Source organism: Bubalus bubalis, chromosome 3 (assembly GCF_019923935.1).
Source record: "Bubalus bubalis isolate 160015118507 breed Murrah chromosome 3, NDDB_SH_1, whole genome shotgun sequence".
In the NCBI taxonomy this organism is placed as follows: domain Eukaryota; kingdom Metazoa; phylum Chordata; class Mammalia; order Artiodactyla; family Bovidae; genus Bubalus; species Bubalus bubalis.
Window position 1 is genome coordinate 18,508,773 of NC_059159.1, and position 20,926 is coordinate 18,529,698.

A 20,926-nucleotide genomic window follows, 5' to 3' on the forward strand; every position below is an offset into this window, starting at 1 on the left:
CAGATCAAGAAGAGAACACCCTCCCTTCTGGTAACTATCCTTTCCCTAGGATAACCACTATCCTTACTTCTAACAGTACAAATTAGTTTTGCCTGTTTTTGAACTTCATATAAATGGAAAGTTTTGGGAAATTAATCTATCTTAAAGCTGCCTGTAAAGATTGTTCATTCTCATTGTTGTATTGTGTGAATGTAACATTTTGTCTATCCTTGCTGTGGTTGATGGACATTTTGGATAGTTTCCAGTTTCTTGGCTGTTCCAAGTAGTGCTGCCATGAATATTCTAGAACAAGTATTTTGTACATATTTCTGTGGAATTTCAGTAGAACTACAGATTCATAGTGCATTCCTAGGTTCAGCTTTAGTAGACATTCATTGCCAAATAGTTTTCCAAAGTGATTTGCACCAATTTATACTTGTACTAGCAATTGTTGGGAGTTTTAATAATGTAGTCAGTTTTACAACGATGTTGTCTCCTGTGTTATCTGTACTTTATTCTTATTTTCACATATTTACAGGGTCTTCACACTTGTCATTTTAATTTTTAAATATTTTTATTTATTTAGCTGCACCGGGTCTTAGTTGCAGCATGTGGGATTGTTACTTGCAACATGCAGGATAATTTTAGTTGTGGCATGCAAATTCTTAGTTGCGGCATGTGGGATCTAGTTCCTTGAGCAGCGATGGAATCTGGGTTCCCTGAATTGGGAGCACAGAGTCTTAGCCACTGGACTACGAGGGAAGTCCCCACACTTGCAATTTTAAATACATTTGTAGAGAAGTAACAATGACAGTGGAGAGGGCATGTGGCTCTCAGGACACGGCAAGTATAGGGGGAAGATAATTTAAATACCGAGGCCAAGCAGCTAATGAAAATGACTCAAGATGCTGAGTGGAGAGGAGCCTGAGCCTGGTAGACAGATGCTACTCAGAAGTAACTGCCAGGGGAAAACAGAGGCTCAAAGTGAGTAAAACTTTTGACTTTTTAGAGAGAAGCCAGAAAGACAGATTTTTAAAATTTGGCAACTAATTGACAATTTTGGAAAACGTCCTACTGGCCAAACAAAACATCTGTCAGTGGGCCAGATGCTCAGCCCTCAAGTTTGTTTTCAACCTCTCGACTGGCCTTAAGGGCATGGCTTTCCGTCGGGGTGGGGGTGGGGGGAGGGATTTGACCTATACCAAGTCATCTCACTGGTTAAGAGTTTAATTTCCTCTGTGAACAAAAGGGTAAAATAAAAACCCATCCTTCAGTATGGTGATGGTCAATAAGATAATTTAGGAGCACTTCACAAAGTAAAGTACTCCCCCATCTCCTGAGTTCGACTTTCATTGTTATGCATGGACCCCTCCACTTCAAGCATTTGAGGAGTTTTCATATTCCTACGGTGCAGTTCAAGGTTCAAGTTACCTATTCATGCAAGTTTTTAAAGGATCCCTTTGAAAATGGGATCCTGCCGGGATGTAGAGGGTTAAGAGGAAATGGCCTATTAGGGTCTTGCTAATTCGAGAAGTCCAGGACCTCAAAAGTATCTAGAACAGTAAAAGCCAAGCCTCGGAAGAATTACGACCATTAACCCAACGAAGGCCAGTAGGATCTTCGAGTAACTGCAGAGCAGAACCTAGAACCGGGAATCAGCGTCCGGTGTTACATCCCCTGGCCTTGGCCGAGCGCAGCACAGAAGACAACTCCGGGGCTCAATGGACCAACCCAGGATACTCAGGTAAGGCGTGTCTTCACGGCGCCGTTAGATGCCCGCTCGAAGTGAGGCACGGCCGGCCGGGGGCGGTTCCTGTCCCGAGAAGTAAGCTTGAGGAATGACCTGCCCCGGAGGTGAAGTCTGCGCCCACCCGGGGTCTAGATTCCTAGCTGGTGGGTCGCTCCTACACGTGCCGCGTCAGGGACCGCTGGGGAGCGCGCAGACCCGACCGCGGAAAGTTGAACACTCGCGCGGCTGCCCGCGCGCTCCGGGCGCCCTCTCCCACCCCAGCCCCACTCGCAGCGCGCCCCCGGCTCCCAGGCCGCGGCGGGACGCCCCCGCCCCCATCGCAGCGCGCAGTGCGCAGGCGCCTCCCCGTGGCTCCGGGCGGCGGGAGCGGCTTCGGCCTCGGCCGGAGACTGAGGCGAAGGCAGCGGCGAAAGAGGTGGAGGAGGAGGGACGACGGTGGCGGCCAAGGCGATGGCGACGCGGGGCACATGAGGCGGCGGCCGGCGGGACGGGCCGAGGCCCGGCGGAGGAGGCGGCTCCGGGGGACCCCGCCGGCCGGTGAGGGGCGGCCGTAGCGCCGGCTGAGAGGCAGCGGGCCAGGGGCGGGGCCCGAGGGAAGGCGGGAGAACTTGTGAGGAGGCTGGAGAGGGGTCTGGGGCCCGGCGGAGAGTGCGGCGGGGGGCGAGGGGAGGGAGAGGACGCCACCGAGGGCTTCCCGCCGAGCCCCGAGGGGGCGTCGCGACCCGCTGTCCGCCGCTGCTCCCGGCGCGCCCTCCCCCCTTTGTCCCCAGACGCGCGGTTCCCAAATTGGGAGGGAAAACGGCTCGGGGGTGGGCCCGGGCCGCGGCGGTCGCGCCGGGTGGGGCGGGGAGCCCGGAGGACCTGGGCGCGCACTTCGGCGGTGCTCGCAACTCCTCGGGCGGTTAGGGGCGCAGGGCCGAGCCGGGGCGCTTCGCGGGCTGGTCTTTGTCTCCGGATGCTCGGCCCCTGACATCTCTCCAGGCGGCGTGCCGTTCGTCTGGCTCTTTCCTCGAACATCCCTGCCGGGACTCCTGTCTCCGTGAATGTTTGAGAGATGTAGTTCGCGGGCTTGGAAGTGAGGGGACCGGGGAATATGGTAATCGCCTCTCGGTTAACACGTTTTTGGTTTTTTTTTTTTTAAACTTAAAATGATTTTTTTTCCCGCTTGGTGAAACTTTGAATGACCAGGATGTTGTGTGTGTGTGTGTGTGTGTGTGTGTGTGTGTGTGTGTGTGTTTTCCCTCTTCTGTCTCCAGATTCAAAATTACGGGAAGGCGCTAACACTGTGATTGTGGCCAGTTGTGTGGTTGGCGGCTGCTGTTGGAGCTTTGAGTTGAAAACATTTACGTGATTGTATGGTTTAAAATTGTTTGTTCTTCTTTTCTTTTCTTTTCTTTTTTTTGCGAGTGTTTCTAAGATTGGGATTACTTTTTCTTTGGGAAATGGGCGGATTTGATTTACCATTTGAAGGAATTTTTTTGTTCATTGAGAACCTGCAGTAGTACAGATTTCATTGTGCTCGAGCTTTACTTTGTTAGCATGAAGACTACTTTGTGGGATCGAATAAAAAAAGTTACAATAAGTTCTGGATAAGCGTTATCTTGTATGCCTGATTAGTCTAAAAATTATCATACGTTCGTGTTGTATATATGTTCCAGTGAATATATGTGAAAGTGTGTAGAAATCAAACTGTATATGTGAAAAGGATTTTAATTGCCTTATCAACGGAGTACATTAACATCTGTAGAAGAAAAAGACAATATATTTAGGAATCAAATCCTTTACTCCAAAAGAGGGCTTTAGGTATCATTCAGAATAAGAATGCAGAAAAAGAAAACTTAATTCCTGAGCTCCTGACTAAAAGTACGTGCCTTGTGATTATGTTTGCCGCGTTTGTGTGTGTGTTTATTTTTTGAATTTTACCATAGTTTTGTGTATTGCAGTTGCTTTGGATTCCCTAAGTGCTGTGTAATGGCAGAATTAAAGAAACATGAACTAAGTCTTCTGGGTGAAAGGTAAAAAGCTCTGGTAAACAAGTCTGTGTCTTAGTTTTCACCAGATCATTGTGAGCAGAGTGTTGTAGGAAAAGGACATTTTGAAGAGAATATATGGTAGTTATATGAAATTCTCCTTTTATTATTTGTCCTGATTTATGAAGAATGGTTTGATACTATTTACTAATAAACTGTTGGGTCCTTTTCCCAAGCATTTCAGACATCCTTTCCAAATATCAATGTTCTTAACTTTTTAGGTTTGTGTGACTTTTGAATTGGTTTTCTTTTTTTATTTATTTAGCTGCACTGGTCTCCCTTGTGGCATGTGGGATCTAGTTCCCTGACCAGGTATCCAACCCAGGCCCCCTTCGTTGGGAGCTCAGAGTCTTAGCCACTGGACCACCAGGAAAGCCCCTTAAATTGGTCTTCTACTTGTGCTAGCAGCCACAATGCTCTTAAAAAGGAGCAAAGGACTGAGTAACTTTCTGTTCAGTCCCTGAAGGTAGAATTGAGTTTCAGCCTTTAATTGAAAAGGTTTAAGAAGTTAACATTTTTAGCATAATAATCTTATTTATAAATGCTGCTGTCCCTTACTAATTTTTATTATTTCATATCTGTATAAATTGGCCAAAGTGAAAGGATTCTGGGTAGGTCTCTAATTAGCTACTCCTTTCCTCACGGCCCCTTCAGGATTCACCTGTCAATTCATTAATTGGGATCCTAGACTACAAAATAGATAATTAAAATTCAGAGCATCTTTTTCTCAATAAATACCTAGTTCCATGATTTTATTCAGTGCAAAGTGATAAGTTCCAAAAAAGCTGGAAGTTTTTTTTTAAGTTCACATTTCAAAGTAAATGAAGTGTTTTCTTTTGTATTTTGTTTTTTAAATATTAATTTGCATAGTTGAGTGCAGCTGGAAGTATCGTTACTTCTGAACTTGTGCTTTTTTTGTGGCATAGAAGTATGTGTGGCTCCTATCCAAAACACCTAGCAAAAATTTAGGCAAAGATAGGATGGAGTTACTTTTTTTTTTCTTTTGGGGACCATTTCTTTGAGAATATATATAAGATAGGTTTTAGCTGATACCATTAACATGAAACTTACACATAGAAAACAGTTTTGAGCTGTTTTAATATCAGCAAAGTGTCAGTAGTTGTGTTTCAAGCATATTACTGCAGCTGATGAATTTAGTTTGTGTGAAAGTAAGGACCTATTAGGTTAAGTCTGAGCATCGCTATTTTCTACAGCTGTCAAGAATGAATGACCAGTCCTTCTGGCTGGCATATGGTAGAGAACACTTGGGTTTATCATTCAGGTCAATAAAGTGTTACCCAATGAGGGTTTTTTTTTTTTCCCCCTAAAGACAAGGATGAGATCTTTATTTCTGTAGAATGAGTGGAACTCTAAGTTAAAGCCTGTTCTGTGAGGCTGTATTGCTGTGACACTAGCAGAATTTGGACAAAAGTGTTCTGGTGCCCGTTTATTCAGTGAAATTCTCTTTTCAGTCGTGTACCTGTGGTAAGCATTGAACTAGATGCTGAAGATTCAAAGATGAATGTTGTGTGGATTTTGCTCTCAAAATGCTTAGAGTTTAACATGCCAAAAAGGTTTAGCAATCTGGAAATTATATAAAATCTTTAAACAAAAAATGTATAGGATTTCAGAGGTTTTGTTTTTCTCTATAGAGATGGAATCAACTTCACATCCTATTTTCATCTAAATTGTAGTTAAGTCTCAGTCATAAAAATTTTCAGCTACATCTTTGAGGGATTTATCAGGTTTGATGGAATTTATTGTTACTTAACCAAGTTACAGCATTCCTTTTGGGAATGTTCAGAGTGAAGTGGGTCTGGACTCTTGTCTATTTTTAGGGAATTCCCCTTTACTCATTCTTGGACCTTAGATACCTAATTGCCCATCTAGAGTAGGTGTTTATTTGGATTCAAAAATTTCCTTCCTGAAATAGTTTCTTCTCTTAGTTCTCTAATTTTCCTTCCCTGTTCTCTGGCTATTCCTGCAGGTCTCCTCCACCCCCACCCAGATCTTTAATTGATGGTCTCTTTCAAGTCTGGGTCCTTAGTCTGCCTCCCTTCTCTAATCTTAACCATTCTGTGCCTTCAGTTACCGCATATTTTTTTTAATAGTTATTTATTTTTCTTTATTTGGCTGTGCCAAGTCTTAGTTGTGGCACACAGAATCTTTTAGCTGCGGCATGGGAAACTCTCAGTTATGGCATGTGGGGTCTCGTTCCCTGACCAGGGATCAAACCTGGGCCCCCTGCATGGGGAGTGTGGAGTCTTAGCCACTGGACCACCAGGGAAGTCCCACCATATATTTTTAATACAACCAATTCTTTATCTATAGTTCAGACCCCTTTTCTGATCCCAGCTGTCTGCTCAGTCAGCATCTCCACTTAGATACTCAGGTAGTTTGAATTGAGTTGCCCAGAGTGAACTCTTGATCTTGGTTCCAAACCTACAGCTTCTTCACTGTACCCTGTTTCATTAAGTGGCTCTGTCAACAACTTACTGAAGCCAGATTCTTGCAGTTTTCTTTCCACCTCTAGTTTCCCCATCCTAGTCTTGACCATCTCTTCCTAAGACAATTATTATAGTCAATTTTAAATGGTCTTTCCTTGTTTTTTCAATCCTGTTTAAAAAAGTAAAAAATACAGTATTATCAGTATAGTTGAAGTCTGTTTCCTTACCTGATTGCACCTCCTCTCCCCTGACAACCACTGTTGTAGGCCTTCTAACCAGAGGTAATCACCAACCTGAATTTATTATTCTCTTGTGTTTCTTCATACTTGTACTATGTATGTATATACTCCTAAGCAGTAGACTCTAATCTACTCCTCTCATATCAGCTAAAGTTGTCTTTAAAAAGCAAATTTAATCGAGTCACTTATCTGAAAACTGTTGTTCTCCCTTTAAAGCCTTCAGTCTTCATTTTTAACAGGGTGTGATCTGGCCTTGCTACTTCTCCAGCATTATTTATTTTTACTTGCTTTCTTATTGTATATGGTCTAGCTATACTGATCTTTTTTCCCCCCATTCACTGAAGGTTCAGAGCTCACCCAACAGCCTTTCTACATGCTGTAGCTAATCTCTCTGTCTGGAAGGCAGCTCTTCATTCTTCAGAACTTGCTTAAATATCACTTCTGCAGAAAAGCTTTCACTGTGTGCTGTGCTGTGCTTAGTCGCTCAGTCATGTCCGACTCTCTGCGGCCCCATGGACACTAGCCCTCAGGGCTCCTCTGTCCATGGGGATTCTCCAGACAAGAATACTGGAATGGATTGCCATGACCTTCTCCAGGGGATCTTCCCAACCCAGGGATCGAACCCAGGTCTCCCGCATTGGAGGTGGATTCTTTACTGTCTGAGCCACCAGGGAAGCCCATATTAGATTAGGACTGTCTTATAGCACCTTGCACTTCCTTTGTGTAGGATAGATCACAATTTTAATTAGTTTAATTATTTGTATAGTACCTATTTCATCATTAGACTATACTTTTTTTGTCACACCTCCTGGCTTGAGGGATTTTAGTTCCTTGACCAGGAATTGAACTCAGGCCCCAGCAGTAAAAGTTCAGAGTCCTAATCACTGGACTGCCAGGGGGTTTATATGCCCCCTGTACTTTATATGCCATAGACTATACTTTATATGCCATAAAGTCAAGAGAAATGTCTGTCTTGGATGGCCGATATCCCTAACAGCTAGCTCATAGTTCATTTATGTATTCAACAGTTATTTGGATGTTTACTAATTTCTTTTTTGTTTGTAGTTACCAGTGGTAATTAAGTAACTTCTGTCAGAGTTTTTGTTTTCACTAGAAGTCTTATTATTGTATTATTTTTTTTGCATTTTTGGTCTTATTTGCCAATACAGTGCTAGGTTTTTAGTAAATACTTACTGATGTAAACTTACTTGTATCCATGGCCTGATCAGTCTTAAGCGGTTTTACTAAACCAAAATACTATGATCACCTATGATGTAATATGCATAGTGAAGACTCTTGCCTCCCAGGAAGATAATCACAGGCTTAGCCAGGTTGTCAGGTGGAATAAAGAAATTGAAAATTAGTTTTTTCTTTTTTTTAAACATATTTTATTTATTTATTAGACTGTACCAGGTCTTAGTTGCAGCGTGCAAGATCTTTATAGTTGCAGCACATGAGATCTAGTTCCCTCACCAGGGATGTAACCTGGCGCTTTATATTGGTAACTTGAAGTCCCAGCCACGAGGACCACCAAGGAAGTCCTGAAGATTAGTTGTTTTTTTTTGTTTGTTTGTTTGTTTGTTTTTACATATTTTGCCTAGTTCTGATTTTAATTTCTTCCTGTTTGCTGGACCAAGAGTAGGTATAAATAATGTCCTAAGAAACTTGGACATATTATGCAACTATACATTAAGGCTAGCATTGATAGTTTTGTACTTGGAGTATTTCATTTCACTGAATTCAAAAAATTTTTTTTAAATAGGTAATTACATAGTACAAAATCAAAGGTGTGAGAGGATTTACAGTGAAAAACAAGCCTTCCTCTGTTCTCTTCTCATTTACTCAGATTTCTTCTTTCTGCTAAAGCAATTACTGTTTGCTTTTTTTGTGTGTAAATTCTTTCAGAGATATCCATACACTCAGTATCCCCCCAAATAGCATACTCTACACACTATTCTATATCCTGCATTTTTCACTCATATATCTTAGTTTGTTTCTTATTATTACCGATACAGCTGACTGTTTTTGTTTTTTTCATTACTGCTGCTGCTGCTACTGCTAAGTCGCTTCAGTCGTGTCTGACTCTGTGCGACCCCATAGACGGCAGCTCACCAGGCTCCTCTGTCCCTGGGATTCTCCAGGCAAGAACAATTACTAGATGTGCTGTAATTTGTTTACGGAGTCTCTTACTGATAGCCTTTACATTGTTTCCAGCCTGTTACCAACAGTAGTGCAGTGAATATTCTTGTGCAATATTTTATATATCTGAACATTTCATTAGATAAATGTTGAGCACTGGAATTGCTTGCTGGATCAGAAAGTATGTGCATTTTCAATTTTGATGGATATTCTATCTCGTCTTTTATGGAAGCTTACCATTTTACCCCACTTCTAGTAAAGCACAAAGAATGCCTATTTATGGGCTTCTCTGGTGGCTCATTGGTAAAGAATCTGCCTACAATTCGGGACACCTGGGTTCGATCCCTGGGTTGGGAAGAACCCCTGGAGGAGGGCATGGCAACCCACTCCAGTGTTCTTGCCTGGAGAATCCCCATGGACAGAGGAGCCTGGCGAGCTACAGTCCATGGGGTCACAAAGAGTCAGACACAACTGAGCGACTAAGCACGCACACACCTTATCAGTGATCTGTTATCAATTTAAAATTTTTTTCCAATTGGACAAGTGAAAAGTAGTATATTGGTACAGTTTTAATTGTAAATCCTAATTACAAGTGATATTGAATATCTTTTCATGCCATATTATTAAAAGCCATTTACATTTCTTTGAGAATTGTCTCTTCATTGCAGGTTTTTTTTTTTTAAATTGAAGTGTAGTTGATTTACAATGTTGTGTTAGTTTCTAGTGTACAACAGAGTGATTCAGGTATATATATTTATGTGTGTTCTTTTTCAGATACTTTTCCATTATGGTTTATCATAGGATATTGAATACAGTTCCTTGTGCTGTACAGTAGGACCTTGCTGTTTATCTGTTGTATATATAGTAGTTAGCATCTGCTAATCCGAAACTCCTAATTTGTCTCCTCTCGCTTTTCCCCTTCAGTAGCATAAATTTGTTTTCTGTATCTGCATTGCATATTTCTATTGAGGTTGGTTTTTTGTTTGTTTGTTTTAAGTATCTGTTGGAGCTCTTTATGTGTCGGAGAACTTAGGCTTTTCTTTTAAGAACTACAAATAATTTTAAGCATTTAGTATATCTTTTGAATTCTGTATAGTATTTTCTACCGTTCTAGAATTTATATTTAATATAATTAAATTTGTCAATTCTTTCATTTGACGTCTAAGTAGTTTCATTTTAGAAAAGTCTTCACTACTTAGCTTATTACAAAAAAAATGTTCATTTCATCTAGCATATTGCTTTGCTTTTAATTTGAAATCTTTGATCTATTTGGAACCTAAAGATCAAACTTTTATGTTTAATTTTTTCTAGATAGCTACCCGTAGTAGTTCAATATCATTTATTGAATGTCCCATCTTTTTCCTGTTAGTTTGAAATGCCACGTGTATCATACATTTTCTCAGATGTCTTTAGGTCTTCTGAGCTTTATTCTGTTCCAGTCTTCTAATCATTTTGCCAATTCCACCTTTTAAAGTTATTATAACTTCATAATATATATCTAGAGAAGCTTGTGTGCCCTTTGTTTCTCTTTTTGAAATTTCCCAACCATTCTTACGATTTAATTTTACACATTAAATTTAGAATTAGTCTGGTTCCAGAGAAATTCTACTGGTATTTTTAGAAATCAAGATTGAATTACATTTAGATTAATTTAAGAACTAATATTTTTATGATTGCTTTTGTATCCAAGAACACGTAATGCTTTAAGTCTTTAAAGTATTTTGAGCATTTAAGTCTTTTTTGTTACTTGGTGGTATTCCTTGGTAGTATGTTTCTTGTGAAGCTCATTCCTCAGTATTTCATGTATCTGTTGCTATTTTAAATGGAATCTTTAGTTATATAACTTGTATATCACTGTCAGTTTTTTCAGTGACCTTCTGTTTGGTCTTAAAACTAAATACTCAATTCACATAGTATAGGAAAAAGATCATTAGGTCTTGAGTTGTGTTTTAGGCTTTACAGCTAATTTGTTTGGGTGATCTTAAGCAAGTCATTATGATCTTTAGTATTCTCTTTAGTAAAATATGGGTATTAATCTCATACTGTGGCTCTGGTGCCAGTGCAGAAGACATAAGAGTTGCGGGTTCGATTCCTGAGTGGAAAGATCCCCTGGAGGAGGGCATGGCAACCCACTCCAGTACTCTTGTTTGGAGAATCCCATGGACAGAGGAGCCTGGCAGGCTGAAGTCCATGGGATCGCAGAGAGTGGGAAGCAACTTAGCACACATGCACATTCTCATTATTCAGAGTGAAAGCTTTTTATTTATTATAGGTTGAGCAATTCAAGCAGATGTGCACTTCTCAGATTTACTTGGAAAGGAAAGCTTTTATTTTTGAGTTTGGAAAAATTAGTAGAAATTGGTGGAATGTCTCAGTTCTTACTGAATTGTGTGTCTGAAGCCATTGTCACCTATCATACTTGAGGGTGGGAAAGGAAAGTATGTTTATGATTTGAGGTATATCCTGGGAGGAAAATTATGTATATGTAGCTTGCATAGATTTATTTTGGTTGCCAGTTAATTATGGTTATTAATTCAGGGAGAAATTTAAAATGACCTTAGTATTTTGAGCCCCAGGTAAAATGCTCTTAGTAGTTAGAAGCTTTAGTTTCTACTGCTTTTTATTTATTTTGCCTCAGAAACTTTTTTGCCGTTTGGTTCAAACTTACATACATGTCAGTGCAGTTTCTTTCTTTTTTTTTTTTTTTTAAGCTATGATAACTCTTCTGAGATATATTCTCCTAATTAATTTGACTGTACTGGGTCTTTGTCAGGGACTGCTCTTGGCTGCTGTGCCAGGGCTTCTCATTGTGGTGACTCTTGTTGCGGGGCACCGGCTCTAGATGTGCAGGCATCAGTAGTTGTGGAGCATGGGCTTCGTTTCCCTGAGGCATGTGGAATCTTTCCAAACCAGGGATGGAATCCGTGTCCCCCGCATTGGCAGGCTGATTCTATTTATCCACCGTACCACCAGGGAAGTACCAGTGTAGTGTTTTTTTTTTTAAGGCGCACAGGCTTCGTTGCTCTGTGGCATGTGGGATCCTCCTGGATCAGGGGTTGAACCCATGTCTCCTGCATTGGCAGGCGGATTCTTCACCAGTGAGCCACCAGGGAAGTCCCCCCAGTGTAGTTTCTTCAGATAGGAAAATGGAGATGAGATCCGTGCTCAGAATAGTTCCCTTAGCAAAGCCTTAAAGTAACAGGTTATTTTGGTTTTAAAAACTCCATTTAAGGCAGTATATTAACATTCAGTGCCTTCTCTCAGGAGATAAATCTTTTGGGTTTGCACTGAGTCTCATGGGCACATTCTTATCCCAACAGAAGAATCCTTGATATGAAGTGAAGTGATTAGGACAGGAAGTATGAGTTTTGTAACGTTTTCACATGCCAGGCAAACATTTAATAGAATTCATAATGGACACTGGAACGTTTTTGATGGCTGTTTTAATAATCATTTTCTCAAATAGACATAGCTCCATTTATTCAGTGTCAGACACTCATAACCAGCAGGTAGCAATGGCACAGTGCCAACAACCATGCGTTTCAAGGAAGTATTGAGGATGTTAATCTTCTGTGTTGCTTCTGGACCACTTTAGAGTGTGTTTCTAAAGAAATGAGAAGAGCAGCATTATGATACTAACTGCTATATAAGATATGTCAGAGAACTAATAACTTTTGATATATCCTTACAAATTAAGAATTACCCTGTTGTCTCATCATCCTGTATTTTGCTCTAGGGTGAAATTTTATATAAGTTCTTTCCTGGATCCCTTTATGCAGGCGCAGTGTAGTAATTGTATCAAAGATTCTATGAGATAGTTAACTTTTTTGTGATATATTCATTATTTAATTAGGTCCTTATGAATGTAAAATATGTATATATGCAAATATTATGAAATTTGTACCCTGACCTATTTTTTAAATTTCTCTTGGGGCTTTTGTTGCATATGAAAGCTTTGCCAGCTTCATTATTAAATGTTTATTGTAGAATATACTGAAAAGCAAATAATACAGAAATCATCAAATATCCATCCATATTTCCATTCAGCTATATTGTTGTGAATTTTTTTTGTTTGATTTTTTTGTTTCTCTACTACATATGAGCATTTTCCCACACAATGAAACATTTTTAAAAAACAGATTGCAAATAGGCAGGCTTTATTCAGCTAATAAGGTGTCTGGCTCAGTATTACTTAAATATTTATTTTTCTTATTAGTTGCCAACATGAAAAAAGGAAAAAAAGAGACAGGTAGAAGTGCAAATTGATAAATCCCCTTAAGAAAGGAACTAATCTACTTAGGCTGACATATGTGGACCACACAACTAGCAATTTTGGGTCTAGGCATTCAACAAAAACATACATATATTCACTGGAATACACATTTGGTATGTTCACAGTAGCATTATGCATAATAGCTTCAAACCGGAAGCTACTCAAATGCCCATCAGCAGTAGAATGGATAGAGTGTGATATATACACACAATGGCGAAATAATAAAGCAAAGAAAATGAGTAGACTAGAGCTAAATGCAACAAGATTGGTGACTCTCAGCAGATGTTGAATCAGACACAAAAGTGTGTTCTTTATGGTTCTGATATAAGAGAATTCATTCTGTGAGTCCATTTATGTAAAGGTCAAGGACAGGTTAAACCAGTGAGTCTCTGTGTGGTATAATATTGTTTCCCAAGGGGCATTTGGCAATGTCTGGAGACATCTTTGGTTGTCACAGCTGGAAGAGGCCAGGGATACTGCGATCCATTCTGCAATGCATAGGACCATCTCCCACAACAAAATATTACCCAGTCTGTCAGTAATGATGATTTCTCGTATGTAGGAAGGGGGCATAATTATGGCTGGTAATGCTTTGTTTTTTATTTCAGTGCTGGTTACATGGTTATGTGAAAATTCATTGATCTGCACATTTCTGTTTGTGTACCTTTCTGTGCTTCCCTGATAGCTCAGCTGATAAAGAATCTGCCTGCAATGTGGGGGAGACCCCGGTTCGATTCCTGGGTTGGGAAGGTCCACTGGAGAAGGGATAGGCTACCCACTCCAGTATCCTGGCCTGGAGAATTCCATGGACTGTGTAGTCCTTGGAGTTGCAAAGAGTCAACACTACTGAGCGACTTTCACTTTCACCTTTCTGTAGGTATTTTATACTTCAATCAAAAAATTATCCCCAAATTGGGCTTCACATAAAAATCCAGGTTAAAGACTTATTTTGAAAGCTGTGGCAATCTGATGACTCCAAAGGCTGAAGCTGATAAGCAGTAGCCCCTGTAGTTGGTCCTTGTGTTGTCCAGGCCCCACTGTTGTTTCAGTTACTTGTATCACTTACTGGTATCTGGATGTATAGAAAATGTCTTAAACGGCTTTTCTGAGGTATAATTCACACACTGTACAGTTCACCTGTTTAAAATGTACTTCAGTATTTTTAGTAGACTCACTGGGTTGTGTAGCCTTCACCACAGTTTAACTTTAGAATATTTTCATTCTCTTCAAAAGAAACCCTGTACCTGTTACCAGTTACTCTCTACTCCTCCCCATCCTTCTCTGTCCTAGGCAACCATGAATCTACTTTTTGACCTGTATAGTTGTATGAATTTTGTAATCTCTGTCCTAAAACAAGATTTTTGGAAGGACTGATGTTGAAGCTGAAACTCCAATACTTTGGCCACCTGATGCGAAGAGCTGACTCATTGGAAAAGACCCTGATGCTGGGAAAGATTGAAGGCAGGAGGAGAAGGGGACGACAGAGGATGAAATGGTTGGATGGCATCACCTACTCAATGGTCATGAGTTTGGGTAAACTCTGGGAGTTGGTGATGGACAGGGAGGCCTGGTATGCTGCAGTCCATGGGGTCACAAAGAGTCAGACACGATTGAGCAACTGAACTGAACTAAAAGCAAGATTTATAATGGTTGTGCAATATTTCCTCATAGAGATTATATCATAAATTACATAAAATTCTTTTATTGGGCATCTATTTAAGGTAAAGTACTAGATGTGGTGTTACTGATTAAAGGACATAAAACATTTTAAAATTTCTGGTGAATATTACCATAATACCTTCCAAAAAGGTGGTACCAGTCCAGCCTCACCATCACTGTATGATAATGTTTTTTGCAAATTTTGTATTGTGACCCAAGTCATATCAGAAATATTAAATGTTTATTTTTGTTTTTCTCTAGACATGTCATTTTCCTAGACTGTTTGTTGTTCATTTGATTTGACCTAAGCTTTAAGCTGTTTTGGACTAGTGTACCAATACTGTCCTTTTTTACATGAAGATAGTACCACTTATGATGCACTGTGAATGAACACATTATTCCAGGTTCCCCATACTTCTCCAGCTGGTTCCTGAAGGTTCTTACATTCAAATAGAATGGCTTTTTGCCAGCACAAATTGACACTTCAACCCACAATGGTGTATTTTGTTTCCTTGTTAGTTAATAGGGCCAAGATACTTTCTCTCCTTTATTTTATAATTCAACTTACAACAAATTTTAAATATTTGTTTTTCAAATATGGTTCATAGCCAAGAGCTCTTTTGAAAAACACATTGTTTTCCTGTTTGTAATACATAGATTACTGTTTGTAATACATAGATTAAAGCTACCATAATGTTTTTGCTGAGAAATTGTCACTAGCTAGTTATTAAATATCTATTATCACTCATGCAGAATTAACTTCCATTTAAAACGTTCCAGTTAAACAAAACTTCATTGTAAACCCTTTAATTGATTCCTTGTGTCTGCACATAAAGCAGTCTCATTCAGGAGTGTGAATCACTAGCACAATTCTTAGTGGATCAGCTCGTAATCTGGGAGGCCCAGATAGTTAATACTTGTGAATCATGATGAGTCAATATGGAAATTTTTCAGTTTAGTCCAACCGCAGATTTTCTGAGATGATTGTTTGGAAAATGCTTTTTGAAAATTTGATGTCTTAATATTGTTCAGTTTTGGCACCCCACTCCAGTACTCTTGCCTGGAAAATCCCATGGATGGAGGAGCCTGGTGGGCTGTAGTCCATGGGGTCACTAAGAGTCAGACACGACTGAGCGACTTCACTTTCACTTTTCACTTTCATGCATTGGAGCAGGAAATGGCAACCCACTCCAGTATTCTTGCCTGGAGAATCCCAGGGACGGGGGAGCCTGTTAGGCTGCCATCTGTGGGGTCGCACAGAGTCGGACACGACTGAAGTGACTTAGCAGTTAGCAGCAGTTCACTGCTTGTTACTTTGCTTCTTTCCTGTCCCTGGAATTCTGAATTCCACATAATTTATTGGTGGTTTTGTGAAAAATGCTCTGCCCGAGTTGATTTTCATCACCTGTTAAGGACCTTAGTAATGATCTGATGTGATATTTTTCAGTTAATTCACAAATGAAAAAGTGGAAAGAAATATTTGTTCCTGAAGTGCCTGTTAGAATCTCTTGGCTCTCAGGTCAGTGCTTACTCTCCGTTTCATAAAAGTCAAGGTTAGAATCACTTTACTTCCCTGGTGGCTCAGACGGTAAAGCGTCTGCCTACAATGTGGGAGACCTGGGTTCAATCCCTGTGTCAGGAAGATCCCCTGGAGAAGGAAATGGCAACCCACTCCAGTACTCTTGCTATTAGTTCATCCTGGATTTTTGTTTAGAAAAAGAATTAAGATTTTTAAGTGAAAATGAAAGTGTTAGTCGCTCAGTCATGTCCGAGTCTGTGATCCCATGGTCTGTAGCCCACCAGGCTCTTCTGTCTATGGGATTCTCCAGGCAAGAATACTGGGGTGAGTAGCCATTCCCTTCTCCAGGGGATCTTCCCAACCCAGGGATCGAACCCAGGTCTCCTGCATTGCAGGCAGATTCTTTGGAGCCACCAGAGAAGCCCAAGTTTTTTTTTTAATTAGAAGGAGATTAGGACTTTCCTGGTGATCCAGTGGCTAAGACTCTGCACTCCCAACATGGGGGGCTCCAGGTTCGATCCCTGGTCAGGGAACTAGATCCCAGATGCTTCAGTTAAGACCCAGATTAGTTAAATAAATATTTTTTTAAAAAGGATTAAAACTTGGCTCTGACCCAACTTGATTATGCAAGACATTTAAAATAGCACTACTTATTTTATTTTTTTAAATTTCCTAGTTATTTCAGTTTACTGAGCATTTAAAAATTGACAAGGGAAAAGTTATATACTTTTTTAGTTCATCTGAATCCCTTGGGAGCTTTTTTTTTTTTTTCCCCTCTACATGAGTCTATGAGAAACTTTTTCAAAGAAATATATAAAATTGATATTTTTGGATTAATGGTGTTTTTGTGGCCAACATTATAGAAAAGAGATTGTGATGGAAAAAATGAGTCAGATAAACTGGAAAGTAAAGCATTTCCCTGTAGAGTCACTGTTCTATAAAAATGTTTAAACTTTAACAGATGATTCCAGTTATTTCTTCTAGTCTTTTGTTGTATAGCATATATAACACTGAATACCTCTTTATATATATATATATATATATATAATATATATTTTATTTATTTGGCTGCACCAAGTCTTAGTTGTGGCATACTGTCTTCAGTTGTGGCATATGGAATCTACTCCCCTGGAAAGGGATTGAACCTGGGCCCCCTGCATTGGGAGCTTGGAGTCTTAGCCACTGGACCACCAGGGATGTTTGTAAATACCTCATGAATACAACTGTAGTTTTATTAAATGTTTGTAATTTCTTATAAACTAGTAATACTTTATTGCAAGCTTCTTGATGGTAGTAAATACTAATTGCATGAGTGAATTTTAATGTGTTTTTTTTTTTTTTTTTTTTTTTTTTTTTACTTTTTCATTGTGGTAAAATATCTATGACATGAAATTTACCATAGGTCTGTAGCAGTAAGTACATTTACATTGTTGTGCAGCAGTCATCTACATCTGTCTCCAGAACTTTTATCTTCCCAACTGAAACTCACTTCCCATTAAATGCTAACTCCTCATTCCTCCCAGCCCCTGGCAATCACCAGTCTACTTTCTCTCTGAATTTGACTATTCCAGGGCCCTTTTGTGAGGAGAAACGTGTAATATTTGTCCTCATGTGACTGACTTCTTTCGCTTTGCCAGCTGTCTCCAAGGTTCATCAGCACTGCAGCATGTGTCAGAATTTCCTTCCTTTTAAGGCTCAATAACATTGTATGTATATACCATATTTTGCTTATGTTGGTGGATACTGTGTTGCTTCCGCCTTTTGGCTGTTGTGGATACTACACTGTGAACATGGGTGTACAGATACCTGTTTGCATCCCTGCTTTCATTTCTTTTAGGTAGACATCCAGAAGTAGAATTTCTGGATCATATGATACTTCTGTATATAATACATTGAGAAAATCATAACATTTTCTGCAGCAGCTGCACCATTTTACATTGTCAGCAGTGCACAACAGTGACTCCAGTTTCTCCATAACCTTTTCAGCCCTTGTTTCATTTCTTTTAATAGTACCCATCTTTTTGGGTATGAAATGGTACCTCACTATGCCTTTTTTGTCTCATTTGCATTTCCCTAATGATTAATGACAGTTTAAAACTTCTTACAATTTAAACACAGATTAACCCAAGCCTTGTTTGTTTAAAAATGCATTAGAATCATTGGTAAGGGAGTGAGGAAAACAGCATTCTCATATCCTTGACAGTGGAAATATTAACAGGTACTGGCTTTTTTGAGGGGCCATTTGGTAATACATATTAAAAATTTTTGGAGAGATAGTGCATTTAAAAAAACTGACTTTTTCTTAGTAACACACAATTGTTTTTCACAATTTGTACAACTTTGTACAAATTTCTTTTATACAAAGAAATTCTTTTATAAATTTATCCTAAATCTGTAATTGGAAATGTGCTTCCCTTTAGCTCAGATGGTAAAGAATCTGGCTGGCATGCAGGAGTCCTAGTTCAGTCCCTAGGTCAGGAAGATTCCCTGGAGAAGGAAATGGCAACCCACTCCAGACTTCTTCCCTGGAGAATTCCATGGACAGAGGAGCCTGACGGGCTATAGTCCATGGGTTCACAAAGAGTTGGACACGACAAAGCGATTAACACACACACACACAGTCTTAAGTATTATCATAAATCATTGTAAACAACTTAAATGTTTAACCATAAATGTGTTAAATTCAGATTCAGTATGCCTGGGAGTGGAAATTGGGTAAGTAGGACCTGGGAATCGGCATTTTCAGTGAGCACGCTGGATAATTCTGATGAAGGTGGTCTGTGGATCACATTTGAGGAACATTTACTCATCATTACTTAACATGCTTTACTTTCAGGTTTCATGGTGTGCTAAGCCCCTCTGCAGACTGGTCTTTGACCTCCCTGTTCAACCTTCTCCGCAGCTACTTCTCAAATATCCTCCGTCGTGTTCCAGTCTAAGAGCTGTGTGCCACTTTTTACTCACATCATGTTCTCCATCTGCCTTGCCCCTACCTCCCACCCCAGCTCTGCCTGATGAAACCATACCCATTCTTCAGAGACCCACTTGTCTTCTGCAGTAAGCTTAAACTTTTTTTCCGGCTTTATTGCAGTATAATTGACAGTTTATACTTTTTAATCTATAAAAATTAGTCTCTTTTCCTTCTCTGAGTATTTTCACATTTTGTACTTCTATTCCATTCATTGTATCTTGCTCTGAAATGATTGTGTTCATGGACAGTGGACATATTTTATATTTTCTGCCTCCTATAAATCGATTTAGATCTTCTGTTGAATGTAACACACATATAATGAGTTATATATGAGGGCTCAGAGAATTTTTAGAAGCATGGACTTTCCTCTCAAGAAACTAATATTCCAGCAGAAGAAACTGATACCACTAACTTCAGTTTACTAGATTAAGTCCTGATATTGGTGGAATAAAAATTTATTATGGACTTTCTGAGGAGGAGATTAAATGAGGAGGTATAGAAAACTTGAAGTGACCTTTAGGCTAGATCCTAAAGGATAAAAAATTTTCTCAAGTAGGAAATTGTGGAAAGACCATATAAAGTAGAGGAAAATCAATGAGCCAGAGACTCAAATTTATTAAATCACTCAGTTAATAGTTTTTCTAAGTGCCAGGGTTATAAGAACAAAGTCTTTATTTAATTTGATTGAGGTGACAGATAATGAACAAGTTAACAAATAAGTGTTTGAGGTAGTGTTGAGTGCTCTGAAGAAAAGAAGGCAGGGCAAGGGTGTAGAGAGGATGAAGGATTTTATTTAAGTTTTTTTAACTTTAAAAAGTTTACAAAAGATTTATTTTCAAATCTCAAGCAGACTTTATTCTCTAGGACATGGAATGTTTTGGGGGGTGTTTTCTTCAAAAAGACAATATATTCCTTTGGTTCAAAAAATAAGACTATAAAAAGATATGTAATAAAAGTCTTAATTCTATCCCATCCCTCTTTGTCTCCTCCTCCACTTTTATTCATTAAAAAGAAAGATATCCTTGTGTTTCCTTATAGAAATCTAAGCAAAAAACACAGATTGATATTTTTTCTCTTTATAGAAAAGATGTATACATATATACACATATACTTTGCTGTTTTCACTATTTGAATGTCTTGACTATCTCTGTACAATTCAAGACATTTTGAATATCTTTTCTCATGTTTTACAGCCACGCGGTATTCTGTTGTGTAAATAGGCCATGGTGCATTTAACCATTGCCTTGACAGTGGACATTGAGTTACATAGAAACAGTGTTCAACTTTGATCATTCCCAAAAGTGAGGTTACTGGGTCAAAGGATACAGATTCACATATAATTTTGTAGGTATTAGTAAATTGCCCTCCCACCAGCAGTATTTGAAAACATCTATTTTCCATAACCTCTCCCACTTCAGGATTTTTGCCAGTGTGATAGGAGAATTGTATCTCAGAGTAGTTTATTATTGAGATATAATTTATATACCCTAAAATTTGCTCTTTTAAAGTATACAATTCAGTGGTTTTAGTATATTCACAAGGTTGTGTAACCACCACTCTTGTCTTAATTCCAAACCTTTTCATTATCCCCCAAAGATAGCCTATACTCATTAACGATCACAATCCATTTCCTGTAGGCCCTGAAGTGAAGCTCAGTCGTGTCTGACTCTTTGCGACCCCATGAACTGTTCAGTCCATGGGATACTCTAGGCCAGAATACTGGAGTGGGTAGCCTTTCCCTTCTCCAGGGGATCTTCCCAACCCAGGGATCAAACCCAGGTCTCCCACATTGCAGGTGGATTCTTTACCAGCTGAGCCAGAAGGGAAGCACATAGGCCCTAACAACCACTAACTAACCTGTCTCTGTTGATTTGCTTATTCTGGACAGTTCATATAAGTGGAATCATACAATTGGTGGCT

At 39.5% G+C, this 20,926-nt stretch overlaps 1 protein-coding gene across 8 annotated transcripts in view; it reads left to right on the forward strand.

The window, feature by feature from the left end:
• Nucleotides 1-1,443: 1,443 nt before the first annotated feature.
• Nucleotides 1,444-20,926, forward strand: part of GJC1 (gap junction protein gamma 1) — a 32,734-nt gene continuing 13,251 nt past the window's right edge. The window contains exons 1-2 of one of the 8 annotated variants that reach the window (XM_044938885.2): nucleotides 2,430-2,825; nucleotides 2,986-3,744. The gene's annotated coding sequence lies outside the window, so the exon portion shown is untranslated. Of the gene's footprint in view, nucleotides 1,724-1,829; nucleotides 2,267-2,429; nucleotides 2,826-2,985; nucleotides 3,745-3,776; nucleotides 5,245-15,718; nucleotides 16,036-17,390; nucleotides 19,093-20,926 lie in introns of those variants that run through there. The other 7 variants (XM_006045565.3, XM_006045570.3, XM_006045567.3 and 4 more) reach the window with 7 other exon arrangements.